This window comes from Schistocerca nitens, chromosome 8, assembly GCF_023898315.1.
Source record: "Schistocerca nitens isolate TAMUIC-IGC-003100 chromosome 8, iqSchNite1.1, whole genome shotgun sequence".
Classification (NCBI taxonomy): domain Eukaryota; kingdom Metazoa; phylum Arthropoda; class Insecta; order Orthoptera; family Acrididae; genus Schistocerca; species Schistocerca nitens.
The window spans coordinates 181,668,006-181,672,858 of NC_064621.1; positions in this window are offsets into that span (position 1 = coordinate 181,668,006).

A 4,853-nucleotide genomic window follows, 5' to 3' on the forward strand; every position below is an offset into this window, starting at 1 on the left:
CATTCATGCGGTTCGGTCAGAAGATCTTTATCCATACTGATACCGTCGTTGTATCGCAGCATATGTATTCCAGGGATATTATTGTCATTCGTGTTGCTCTCACTCCACCCCTCGGCCAGCGATGGAGAGCATATCGAGGCCTATTCTAGTTTGTTGGATTGCTTGCTTGCGAGGTACTTGGACGGCTATTGTCCGCGACCTCTACTATTTGTACGTTTTGATTTGTAGGCCGCCACGACTGCGCAATAGGCGCGTTTTGCAGTGGTGGTCTGTTGTTGTCGTACCGGTCATTACCCTGCCGCTCTGGGCTTGGTCGCTGATTCTGATTCCAATTGCGATTACTGTCGCTGTAATTACTATGCCACTGACCTCGCGCATTTTCCAGCGGTTGGTCCCTGGCAGTCCGGAATAGTACCGGTCGTCAAATCGACGCTTTTTATTATGGGACGGCTGCCCATACCCGTTCTGACTTCTACCATTATTACAATTTTGCGAGTGCTCTTGCCGCTTGTTACCACCCCCACCATTTCCATGGTTGTGGTTTTGTGCACTATTATTTCTGTCATGTTTACACCCTGATCCATTATTCCGCAAGCGATCACACGCTGCTTTTGCGTCTTCCTGGATTAAGTCTATTGAATCTAGAACAGACAGGAAATATTCCATGTCGCTCTCTGGTACGTGTATTAATTTCTCTTTGATATGAATGGGTAAATGTGATTTTAGGAGTCTTATTATGTCTCTTGGTGAGATCGGCTCGTCCCAGTAGCGCGTTTTGTTTATATACTTTTCGAAATACCGTCTCAGATTCCCAAGACGGGGTGAGTACGGTTCGGGATTGTATACTTCTTTTCTTAGCCGCCCTTGTATACAAGGCGACCAGTATTTCGACAAAAACGCCCTTTCGAACTGTTCATACGTCATGCAGCTGTCTGCTACTTCCGTAGCCCACAACGCTGCATCACCCTGAATGTATGACATTACGTACTGAATTTTCTGTGCTTCGTTCCACACACTAGGCAAGATATTTTTAAAGCTTTTTATGAATACTACTGGGTGTACTGACTTCCGTTCAGTAGTAAACGTTTGAAACTGCCTATTTTTTATCAAACTTTCTTCAACCAATATTTTTGGACTATACTGGTTTGCTCCTGGGACATAGGCTGTGTGCTCCAAACAGAAGCTACAGCTCTTCGCATTATCGCCTAAAGATTCACTATTGTTGCGTCGCGTATAAGTTTGTGCGTTGCCAAAAACATTGGCTGTTGGCGACATAGTTTCATGTTCAAGATGTTTGCTGCTTTGTGCTAAACCCTTTTCCAAGTCGGATATCCGTTTGCTAATATTCACTTGCCACTGCGGAATATCCTCACTGAGTATTTGTTTGATGGTTTGCACGTCGTTCTGTACCTGACTATTTACTGCGGTACTGAACGATTCGGAATCTCTATCTGCCATGGCTGCTTGTACCTTAGAATTAATATTTTTGTCGGTCTCACTCTCCTTCGCTTCTAGCCATGAGTTGAATTCGGTTTAAATTTTAGTCGATTGTTCGTTCCACTTCTGCTCTACAAGCTGTGTGGAATCTATTTCTAGCTTTTCTAATCGGTTGGCTAAGACACCTATCTCGTCTGCCATGTTAGTGTTTGCTACTTGCAGGTTGTTGACCTGTACAGTCAACTCCTGCACGGCCTTAGGTATCGACTCACAATTCTGTTTCATACAGGCAATCTATTTTTTCATCATTTCTAACGATTGCACAAGTTGCTGATCTCGCTCAGCTAGCTGTTGCGCAAATTTTGACTGGTAATCCAGTACGCGCTCTAATATCGCCTGAAGTGGATACCCACCAGGTAGATTACCACTCTCTGGCTCCTGCTTTTCTGGGGGTGGTGCAATTTCTTTCTCTACCTCTCCTTGAGCATTGGTGGGCGGTGGCATCACTTCCTGTGCCCCTGCCCCCACATTTTCGCATGGTATATCCTCAAAGAGGGTACTTGTACTGCTTAATGCACCCGTTTCTACATTTCCTGCACTAACTAATGGCTGTTCCTCAGTATCCATATTGCTCGGACGTTGACTGCGCAATTTAACCATATTCATAAATTACCTACTCGAACACAAAATCTGACAGTTTTTCCACTTGCACACAAAATATGTTAATTTATCTACAATACACTGCACACTAAAAATTACTATCTACAATCAACTTTGCCCTGTCATAAACACTAACGTCAAACTACGCACACCACTAGCGATATGAGATCACTACACTGGAGTTAAGCTTCTACAAACAGGACAACTACACTGTAGTCTTACCTTTAGTTTATCTGATTTCGGGGTTCGGCTGCCCCCGGATTATGTAGTCGTTACAGTTTCTCAGTACTATCAGGATCGTTTCCTCTGACTCGCTTGCAGTGGTGCGTTTTTTCATGAAAGAATTTTTGTACATTCATTAATACATGGCATTAATCATGATACACATACATACATTTATCACTAAATACATACATATATATAACCATAGACACTGAAAGAAAATACATAAAACAACTATTTTCGTGGCCACTGCAAATTCCGGCCCCACGTTGGGCGCCAGTTTCGCTTCGTTTCTCTTTTCTGTTTGTTTTATCATTATTATTCGCATAACAACTCATATATTAAATGAAATATGTTACTACGAAAAGAGCCGCGAAATACCTTTTAGTAATGCTGTGCCATGAATTTCTTTATAAGCATTAATTTTCAACAAAACAGAATATATTGTGTTCTTATTGTTCTGTATCTGGCTTTCTATTAAAGGAACATTATTCGTTACTGTAACTCACTATAAAATTCAACATACCTTCCCTACTTTATAGCTATTGAACATGAAAATTACTTTGTTATGAATACTGATGTTACAGTTCGCAATGATTGTTCAACATCAAAATTTTGCAGTGGATTTTTGTTAACCGTAAAATACCAATAAGTACCACGACTAGCACAAGAACATGAGACTATCATCGGAGAAAAAGACGTTTTTACTATAAGGTTTGCCAGACCAGAACTAAGCACAGCAAGATTCCTTTTAAGTTACGAAGGTAAATTATCTTTTTGTACTGTTAGTAATATATTATCAGCAGCCCGCGTCAACCTGCAAAACACATCATAAAATCTGCTGCTCTGCTCTGCAAGTCCGAAAGCTGAAAGAAATAATTTTATTTCACTATTACCTTCCCGCTTCTTTGCGGTATGATAGATTTCTTTTAATGCAGTTTGAATGCGCCGCGGCAGCGGCTCGTTCGTTCGTAGCGCAGCTCTGCACCACGAATAATATTTAAATAACTGAAAATGTCTTAACGGGATGGGATAATATGCCAAGCAAGCTACTACAAATAATAATGCAAGGTTTCATTAAGTAACTCTATTCAAAACATTTAAATATGTTAATTATTACACATCTTTTAAAATGAGTACGTAATGGCGTACATCTCTCAATCTTGACAAAAGAATGCTACGCTAGCGTACAATACAACGTCACAGGCTATCCTACTCACGTAACTCCAAGAAGAAGACAGAGAAATTAATGTTCGTTCTGTATTATTTATACTAGTCACATATTCTCATCTTTGTTTGATATTTATCGTCTGTGGCGGCTTCAGTACTCGCCGACACAGATATTATCTAAAATAAATAATAAAAAAAGTACATAATTCCATACAAGACCAAAACATGATACACAATGTTTTCTCTTTATTACATAATATGTCTTTTGCTAAGAGACGTTACACTACCTTGAGATATCCGTTAATGGATCCATGATTGCCTGCGGCGAAGCTGTTGCCTCTGCCCCCAAAAAACCTTCAGGAATGGACTCAATATTTGATTATTTTTCACCTTGCGTTTTTCTGTACTGTGAACCGGTCTTAACTATAACCTAAATTCATTATTGGATCTTAAAGGTCCCTCCTACGATCAACCCAACTTAACAGTACAGACAATAGTGTATGCACTTTAAATCTATACATTAAAACGCACTATGTCGCTAATTACTGCATTCACTACATTGAAAAAAAAAACAATGTTCTGCTTTTTAGTAGGAGGAGACTGGTACAGTTGAACTGCAGTGGAAGAACACTATCTGCACTTGCCTGTACGACATATTGACATCTCATGATATTCATCTGTAATGGACCAGTCTGGTCAGCTCTCACAATGACGTCCAACCCCACAGCAAAGCTTGCAACAATGTTACACAACATAGGTTAAACAATATATGTATTTCATATTACGCACAAAATTCACTCAAAACTGGACTCCCGTCGCAGTCACCACTTTTAATGTTTGTATATTTACTTACTACTCACAAAACAATAAACTTCTGCTATATGTAATGTGTAATACTAAAAATCTGTGTGCCTCTTGAATGCCAAAGTATCTTTGATCAGGACAGAGCTTGACTAGGAAGTTTTGAAAGTATTTCTACATTAATTGAGTTTTCATAGTGACCATAATGTGAAAGACGACTGAGCTGGATCGCTGCCTCTGTCTCCTGTTTCGCTCCGCTGATGTTGCCAGACTACGTCGCTCTTCGAAACGTCCTGTATTTTTACACCTTCCCTATAGACAAGACGTGACTACGTGGTAGGCGCAGCAGTACACTCCGATGATTTTTAAATGCTGGCGTCAGATCAGGGGAAAATTACTGATAAAATTGAAACAGTTCCGTTGAAAGGAGACTAGGACCGTGTGCAGGCTCGAACCAGCGCTCATTCATTACGGGGGTAGATTGTCATGCTTGTACATGTGAGCGCTTTCACAGTCCAGTAAAGATAGTTGCGAAAGGAAAACAGTTCACATTTCACGAACTT